The following is a 10,129-nucleotide window of genomic DNA, read 5'->3' as shown; positions in this document are numbered from 1 at the left end:
AAATTATTTATTTATTTATTTTTTTAGTATTCAAATATTTAAATAAATTTTGAAGTAACCCATGAGATGACAATCATATTAAAATCAAGAACCAATGTTTTGATCATGTTCACCACCAATATATGAATAATTATTTGCAAGAGAGTATCCATATAGTATAAGAAAGCATGACTAATATTACAAATTTTTTGTCATGCTATTCAACAAAATATAAATAAAAAAACTATACATTTTTTTCATGCAAATTTAGAAAAAAATGTTTATAAGACGGTTACTTGAGTAATTTACTACAAAGATTATAGTTAAAGATTAAAGTATCAACATATATAACTTGACAATCAAATTAATTAAACATTCAAACTATTCAAATATAATTAAGCAACATTCTAGCATTTAAAAATATGAAATTGTGAACAAATATAATAGGAGTAGTAAATAATTATTAAAAAAATAAAAGAAAATAAAAGAAAATTAACAAAATTGTAAAAAAATGTTGGTGGGTTAAGTGGGCCAACCCACCATCAACTCGGCTCGAACCCGTTTAACCCGTGGGTTAAGTGAGCCAACCCATCGCCAACCCGGCTCGAACCCGTTTAACCCGTGGGTTAAGTGAGCCGGGTTGAATTTTTCTCAACCCAATCCGGCTCGAACCCGTGGTGAGCCGGGTTGGCTCACGGGTTGAAACCCATTTTGACATCTATAGCTACAAGTGATGAAGGAGGCAACCCTAGGTGAGACGCTACAATGCGTGAGGGAAACCAAGCAAGAAAGGTATCGCGTGTAAGAAGGAAGCGTTGTACTGAATTCCTAACAAAAGATTGGCACTCGATAGTTTGATGCACTCGTGAAGGTGTGGAAGGAAACCCTAACATCGAAGGATTTCTGTGACAGGAAGAGGTGGAAGACGTGTGAAAGAACTCGAACTGTATGTTTGTGATGTGTGGGCTTCAAATGAGCAGGCAAAGTCTCCATTCTGAAAAATATAGACGGGTCGTTGATTGGTTGCTTAGTGTGGCCCAACAGAAGAGGTGTGTTGTTACTAGTGTTAACGTGTGAAGTCGTGGAAGAATAAATGATATGGATCCATGTGATACTTCAAGGGAAATATTATTTGGGCTGTTGGTGAAAGGTTGACTAAGTGGAAGTCAACATTTCTTCCTACACCTCATGAATCCAAAGCATCCAAGGGTTAGGAATGCTTCCTCCTTTTCCAAGGCATCATCCAATGGCAAAGATCAAGCCTCCTTCTCCAAGCTTGATCTAAGGGCCACGATCAAGGCCCACTCCATCCAATGGCTCTCCTTTCTCATGTGTAAATGGCTTCATATAAAAGCTAAAATTTCACTCATTTGTAGACACTCTTGAATTTTGCAATAGAAGCATAATGTTGAGAGTACTCCACCCTATTGCATTTGCGAGTCTCCTTTGCTAGCGGATTGAATCATCTCCTCTAGCCACCTTCCCTTAGCTTTCTCTTAAGCTGAACCTTCAAACACCTTAGTCCAAACCAATGCTTAGCAAGAGCCTTAAACACTTGTTTCCACTCCCTTCCATGGATCACGTCTACTTCATGGAGCTTTCATCCATTCCGCACCAAGAGCTCCACCATCTGAGCAAGTAATTTGCTCTTGCAACAACAATATCATGAAAATAGATTTCACAAATATTATGAATTTATTTGATACCTTCTTGTGGCTGAACAATTGGTTCTACTTCATTCCAAGAAGTGAATGTAGCAACATTTGATTTATATTTTCATGGTTGTGATAGTGATTATGGACATGGTTATAAAGGAAATTTTAAAGACACATTTTATCACCAGAAGTGGAACAATAATGTGAAAAAGGGAAAATAAAAATGTGAAAAATAATGGCAAATAATATGAGAATATAAGTTATCATTATGGTGGTAAAGACCATTGAAGTTGTACTTGTTGTACATCAAAGCATTTTAAAATATAAGGAAAATAAAATAGAAACACACTTTGCTTATGAAGATGGTGATTATGATTATGGCTATATGGGTTCTACTCATCTTGTTATTGTTATTTTCTTATATAAACCAAATGAAAGCATTGATAACCTCATTGGTGATGGGAGTGTTAAAAAAATAGATTTTCTCATATTATGTTCTTAATTTTAAGATAATGCTTTATATTTGTTTCATGATTCATGTTTCTTATATATAAGTTTTTCTTGATCAATAAAATCCTCTAAATGTTTTATTCTTCTTCGCCTCTCACGTAGTAATATCTAATATTGATATTTATGTTTATATGAAGAATGAATGTTGGCACTAACACTAATGATGAGGATATATGTCTTATTAATAGTGCAACAACTCATATAATTCTAAAAAGTAAAAACTTTTTCTCTTGTTTGGTAATGCGAGAAGTCAATGTTAGCATTATTTCTAATACTACAAATATATTTGAAGACTCCAGAAGAGCTACTATATTTGTGCCAAGAGGTTTAATAGAAACTTATTAAGTTTCAAGAATATTTGTCTAAATGGATATCATATTGAGACAAACAATGAAGAAGACATGAAATATCTTTATATCACTATAATTGAGTTGAATAAAAAATTATGTGTATTGCAGAAATTATCAACCTTCTCTTACAGTTTACACATATATTAGAACAATTGAGATGCATGTCATGGAAAATGAGAAGTTTACGAATCAAAATCAATGCCTTTTTCAGCATGACCAATTGGATGGTTTTTACTACGGATATATTTCTACAATTAAAATGCATCTCATGAAAACAAAAAGTTTACGAATCAAAATGAATTCCTTGTTTGGCATGATCAATTGGGTCATCTTGAATCTATATACTATGATGCAAAGAAAAAGTAAGTTGAAAAACTCATGTGGACACACACTTAAGAGTAAAAAATAAAATTCTTCAGACCAATGAGTTCTCATGTACTGTACGTTCACAAAGGAAAGTTGACAATAAGACCATCACCTAAAATATTAGAAATGAGTCAATCTCATTTTAAGAACGAGTATAGGGTGATATTCGTGGTTCAATAACCCACCATGTGGATCATTTAGATATTTCATGGTTTTAATTGATGCATCAACTAGATGGTCACATATTTCTTTATTATCGACTCGCAAATAGGTATTTGCAAAGTTATTAGCACAATTAAGAGCTTACTTCCTAGATTATCTAATTAAGAAAATATGTGTTGATAATACTGATGAAATTACTTCTCATGCTTTTCATGAGTATTGTATATCAATTAGAGTTGAAATTGAACATCCAGTAGCACATGTTCATACTCAAAATGGACTGTGGAATCATTAGTAAAATGTATAAAATTTGTTGCAAGATCATTGCTTATGAGAGCTAATCTTCCAATGACTACTTGAGTATTGATACACATCAAGCCAACAAGTTATCACAAATACTCTATTATTCAATTAGTTTTTGGTCAGTAACCTAATTTTTTCATTTAAGAATTTTTGAGTATGGTGTATATGTTCTAATTTCTCTACCAAAATGGACTATGATGGGTCATCAAAGATGATTGAGAATATGTTGGATATGATTCTCCCTCAATAATAAAATATCTTGAACTACCAACAAGAGACTTATTTAAAGTTTGATTTTTCGACTGTCACTTTGATGAATAGGTTTTTCAACATTAGGGGGAGAAAGAAAACAATTAGAAAAGGATATTTGTTGGAATGAATTATCATTATCTTGTCTTGATCCTTGTACAAAAGAATGTGAACTGTAAGTTCAAAGGATAATTCATTTACAAAATTAGTTAATCAATTACCAAATGTTCTTACTAACAAAAAAAGTAACCAAATCATATATATCAGCTACTAATGCTCCAAATATATTTAATATTAATTCATAACATTCCTGAAGCATGGTAGGTCGGTTGGTTCCAAACATAGGCTTGAAGCATGTTAGGCCTATTGGTTCTAAAGATAAAAACTCTCACTCTCAATTGAGAAAATAAGATAAAATGCTAGATGACCTAATAGAAAAGGTGGAAATCCCAAAAGATTCATTTGACATAATTAATGATTCGGTTATAGAAGAACTCAGGTACCTGAAATTGTTCAAAATGATGAGATCTCAATAAATTATGTCATGAATCATATAATATGGAGCCAAAATGAAGTTAACATTGACGAAATTTTTACATATAGTGATGAATGTTATGAATGAAAATGAGGATCAATAACCAATGATCATTGAAGATTGTCGACAAAGAAATGATTTCCCAAAATGAAAATTTACAAAGAAGCATAATTATATTTGCTTGCTAAATGAAAGGTTTTTGGACTTATAGTTTGCACACCTAAGGGTGTGAAACTCGTTGGGTACATATGAATTTTTGCACAAAAATAAAATAAGAATGATTAAATTGTTAGATACAAAGCATGGTTAATTGCTTAAGGTTTCTCACAAAACCTAGTATTTATTTGTGAAAAGACATTCACTGGTATTGGATGCAACAACAATGCAATAATTATCCTAGTTGCATAACAAGGTCTGCATTTGCATCTAATGGATGATGTTACAACCTATTTGTATAGGTCTCTTGAGAATGATATTTATATGAAAATCCTTGAAGGATTTAATTTCCCCAACAAGGTAAATTCTAAAGAGGGTTATTCAATAAAATTAAACAAGTCCTCCTATTGATTAAAGCAGTCAGATCGTGTGTGCTATAACTGTCTTATTAAGTATTTGTTAAAAGAATGATATAAAAATGATTCTTTTTGTCCTTGTATTTATATGAAAATATTAAGGAATCAATTTGACATAATTATTATATATGTAGATGACATAAACATCATTGGAACTCCTAATGAGCTCACAAAGGAAATTGATTGTTGAAAGAAAGAATTTGAGATGAAGGATCTTTGAAGGGCAAAGTTTTGTTTGAGATTAGAAATTGAGTATTTAAATAAAGGTGTTTTTATACATCAAGAGACTTATATAATTAAGGTGCTTAAAATGTTCTAAATGGACAAGTCACATCCATTATGGACTTCAATAGTTGTGAGGTTGTTAGATGTTGATAAAGGCTCTTCTTAGAACTCAAGAAAATGATGAAGATCTTCTTGATCTAGAAGTACCATATATTTGTGTCATAGGAAGACTAATGTATCTTGCTAATTATACTCGACCTAATTTTGTGTTTGTTGTAAATTTGTTAAGCAAGATATAATTCTTCAACTACAAGAAGAAAATGGATTGCAGTAAAACATATACTTCGTTGCGTTAAGGGATATTTGTTTACATGCGATAGCACAATGATTTCATGATGGTATATGATCAAACCATAGTAACAACATCATCTAATCATATAAAATCTTTTTGTTACGTGAGGTAAGTTATGAATGTATTTGGTTAAGGTCTATAATTCAACATGTGCAAGAAACTTGTGCCTATCCTCGACAAAGATAGGATCAACAACTATATATAAAGAAAATAGTGTATTGTTAAATTCAAAGGATGATAGATATCCAAAAGATTCATTCATGTTAAAATTTGGCAGGTCTATTTATAAAGTTTTTGCCAAGAAAAACTTTTGAGCAAATGATTCACAAGTTTGGACTTCGTCATCATAATGATGTAAGTTTACATGAGGGGGAGAAATAAAATATGTGATGAACAATATTGTATTAAAGAATACAGAATGTTGTACTCCTTTTGCTGCATTAGGTTTTTATCCCAAAGGATTTTTCTTAGTAAGACTTTAATAAGACACATTCTCTTACCAATGGACACCCAAGGAAGAATGTTATTTATTAATGGTCGTCCATTGATTTGATACAAGTACTCATATTATTGATATGATTGATACTCATTCATATGATTAAATACTCTTTACGTAAATAGTTGTATTAATTATTTGATATGTATCTTTTAGGCTACATCTTGGATATATAGATAGGATCCTTCCTATTAGTAATAAGACACATACAAAAATTACTCTTCACTTCATTATACCTTCTTTCTTTTCTTCTTCTTTCTATTATTAGTTTTATTTTATAACAATAAAATTATAAATAGCATATATTTATTAAAAGTTAATAAAGATATATAATGAATATTAATAAATGTGTAATAAATACCAAATATTAAATAAGTAACATACAACAGTAATTATATATTAAATAAACTTAAAATCATAAGAAGAAACAAATAAGTATTATACATTTTTTATGACTTTCATAACTATATACATATTTTACTATTCATCTAAAACTGTTATTAACTTTACATAAAATATTTTATACAGTATTATATATATATATATATATATATATATATATATATATATATATATATTTAATTATAAAAATTAATATAGACATATAATAAACGCTAATAAATGCCATACAATAAGTAATAAATACTAAATATCAAATGTTGTTAATTAATTACTATATAAAAAGTAACATACAATAGTTATTACATGTTAAATATATTTTTCAAATTTTATAAAAGAGATTTAAAATCATAAACGAGAAGAAGTCAAATGAACATTCCACATCTTTTCTATGGCATTCGAGATCTTATGCAGCTAGAGATGACAAATAAATATGTTCTTGTGCATATTGCCCGAACACATTCTTGTTTTGATGGAAAATCCACACCTTGCCTGGATATAGATATGAGTATGGGGACTACTCGACTTTTTCAATTGGGTATGAAGAAGTAAATATTTGCTTCGTCCTCGTCCCCACACCCCCCATAATACTCATCCTACCATATCCATGTCCATACTTAAATTCTTAAAACACTCATTCTTTCAAGTGACCTTATAATATATATACCCATTGGATTTGGGTACGAGGATGATGGTGAATTTTTTCTCTAGGGATGAGTATGGGTTAATTAAACTCGTTCCCATTCATTATTATCCTTATATGCAGTAAAGGTTTTACTTCGTTATTCATTTAACAATGTTATTAACTTCATTTTGAATATTTTAATGAATTTATTATGATTATTATATATATTTATATATTATTAAAATTATAAATGACATATAATTATTAAAAGTTAATAAAGATATACAATAAATGCTAATAAATGTCATATATTATATAATAAATAATAAGTAATAAATATCAAATATTAAATATTATATTAATTGCTACATAATAAGTAACGATAGTTATTGTATTTAAAATATGTTGTTGACATTTAAAATCATAAATGAGAAGAAATCAAATGAGTATTATACATTTTTTTTATGACAGTTATAACTATATACATCATATGTTTGACTTTATTATTCATCTAAAAATATTATTAATTTGACCTTGGATATTTTAATCTATTTATTATATATGTGCATGTGTGTGTGCATCAAGCTATTGTGTTGGGTAATAGTTGTGAAAAAGATGATCCATATATTGTTGTTTGTTCTGTATTTGTTAAATACTCATGCTACTTATAAAGTTGACGAAAATCCATCTATACTAAAGGAAGATTTGGAGTTGGAGAGAAAACTTGAGCTTATTAATAAGCCTCCTATTAAGAGTATTCATGTATGTCTCAACTTTATGATATTTCATGATATGCTTCCATTAGTTGATATCACACTACATCGTTTAATAATTTCATTTGTATTGCTTTATTTTGAATCTGATAGACAAAGATCGGACACATTGTTGATTGCATTGACATTTTGAAACAACCATCATTTGACCATCCTTTATTAAAGGGCCATAAGTTGCAGGTATATAATTAAAACCTCTAATTACAAAGAAATTTCACTTTCATTTTCTTTCCAATATTTGGGGTTAACTTTCAACACTTCTTTACCAATGTTTCCATGCTCTCAAACTTGTTTCTTTATTTCTTTTTTTTTTAGAGAAAACCCAACTTTCAAAATATGACTGGAGAGACAAGTCAGAAAAATTTAGGAACTAAACCCATATTTGGATTGGGTAAGGATGAATGTCCAATGGGGACTGTTCCTATATTGAGAACAACAAAAGAAGACCTTATTAGAGAAAAATCGTTACTTAACGATCATATATTGGTTCATGACCTTCCTGGTGTTCATGTAAGATATTTTTATTAAAGTAGTTTAAAATGTTGGTACTTTATTTTTTTAAAATTATATTCAATCTAATTTTTTCAATTTGGCTATTTATTAAAATATATTTAATTTTTCAGATTGCAGAAGTTTCCCTTAAACCAAATTATAGTCCTTATTACGGAGTCGGAGGTACAAATAGTATTTTTAATCCGCGAGTTGATACCAAGCTTCAAATCTCTATGTCTCATTTATGGGTTCAAAATGGTCCCATAGAATCCACTAACAAAATCTCATTAGGATGGCATGTGAGTTGAAATTTTAACAATTGGCATTTTTTACGTATGTGTGTGTGTGTGTATGCATGTGTTCGTGAGTGTGTGTTTGTGTGTGGGTGTGTCTACATGTGTGTGTTTATGCGTGATAGTGTGTGTGCATGTGTGTGCTTGTGTTTGAGTGAGTGGATATGTGTGTGCGTGTGGGTGTGTGTTTTTGTGTATGTGCGTGCGTGTGTGTGTGTGTGTGTTGGTGCATACGTTTGTGCATGTGTAATGCATGCAGGCATGTTAGCATGTGTGTATGCGTACATGTGTGCATGCATGTGTGTTAATTAATTACTATTAATTTGAAAAAAGAAAAGAATTTTCTAGTTAATCCAGTACACTGCTATCAGGTGATTCCACAACTATATGGTGATTATGCAACCCATTATTATACTTCATGGACGGTAAGAATATATCATTACATTTTTTTATACTTAGTTTATAGAAATGAATTATAGATGTACTCCCTTAATAAATATTTCTTACTTAGTGAAGGATATTTTTTTCTCTTCAATTTCATGTATAAGGATATAATTAAGTCCTTAGTATATATCCTAAATAAATTTGAATTAATTAATGTATCATACTAATATCATTATTCAAAATTTGTTATGGTGTTAAAAATTTACAGTCAGACAACTACAAGAAGACAGGATGCTACAATATTCGATGTGCAGGTTTTGTTCAAACTAACAAATAATTTTATCTTGGTGTACCCCTAGACCCCGTTTCTCATTATGGAGGACCAATTTATGAGTCTCCCTTTTCTATTTCTCAGGTCATAATCGTTGTATATAACTTTCACTATAATAAAAACATAAATTAGATTTACCTCATATGGGATTAATATATTTTGATTTCTTGAATAAACTTTTTTAATTGAATTCATATAGTGAAAAAAAAGTTAATATTGTATGGTAGACACAATTAACACTAAGCATGATATATATTTTTTTCATAAAATTGTGTGTATGTTTTCAGGATCATGTGACCAAAAATTGGTGGATAAGTATAGAAAATAAATTTATTGGATATTTTCCAGCAAAATTGTTCTCAAACATGAGCTCAGCTGATCAAGTAGGGTGGGGAGGAAGAACAAGAACTCATCCTGGTACTCAAAGTCCTCAAATGGGGTCTGGACATTTTCCTCATGATGATAATCCTAGGCATGCTTGTTAATTTAAACTAGTTTCGATTCAAGATAATGAAAGAAAAACTCATGGAGCTAAAGTATATGAAACCCATTCCTTCACTGACAATCCCATGTGTTATGATGTTAGATACTATGGAGATCAAGGACCCTACTTTGGTTACGTCCTCCAATTTGGAGGACCCGGTGGGAATTGTGGCAATTAATTTTATTTTCCATTAAAATTTAAATGAAGTTAAGAAAAACAATCATGATTTCGAATAAACTACTATTATGATATCTTTTTTTGCAGTGGTAGATTAATATTGTTATTTTTCATCTTTTAATTTAGTTTTGAAATATGTTGCAAAACTTTTGTTTATAGGTAGACAATTATACCAATATTTCTTTGTCCATAACCGACGAATTTTATTAATGTCAGTTACTCAGAAATATTAAATATATCTCCCACCAATGGATTTTTTTATGTATTTACATTACTTCACAATAAAGTTATAATTTATATGTTATATTCTTTTAGATTTCAAATTTTCGTAATTAACGAAATATTTTGACAATTGTCATTTTAAAGGTGGACATTCAAAGTTCATTTCTTCAAAACCCTTCTCTAAAAGTTTAAAAT

The 10,129-nt window shown here is 29.8% G+C and overlaps 1 pseudogene across 1 annotated transcript; it reads left to right on the top strand.

The window, feature by feature from the left end:
• The first annotated feature begins 7,393 nt into the window (after nt 1-7,393).
• Nucleotides 7,394-9,786, top strand: LOC146885486 (protein neprosin-like; annotated as a pseudogene). The gene is made up of 7 exons (XR_014995516.1): nt 7,394-7,540; nt 7,645-7,731; nt 7,867-8,061; nt 8,175-8,342; nt 8,708-8,761; nt 8,989-9,135; nt 9,339-9,786. The product of XR_014995516.1 is annotated as a protein neprosin-like (transcript).
• The last annotated feature ends 343 nt before the right edge of the window (nt 9,787-10,129 follow it).

Source organism: Vigna unguiculata, chromosome 6 (assembly GCF_037176805.1).
Source record: "Vigna unguiculata cultivar grain cowpea cultivar isolate G323 ecotype 2 chromosome 6, ASM3717680v1, whole genome shotgun sequence".
NCBI classification, from domain to species: domain Eukaryota; kingdom Viridiplantae; phylum Streptophyta; class Magnoliopsida; order Fabales; family Fabaceae; genus Vigna; species Vigna unguiculata.
Note: the sequence above shows the minus strand (reverse complement) of the source record. Positions and strands in the feature narration are given on the sequence as shown.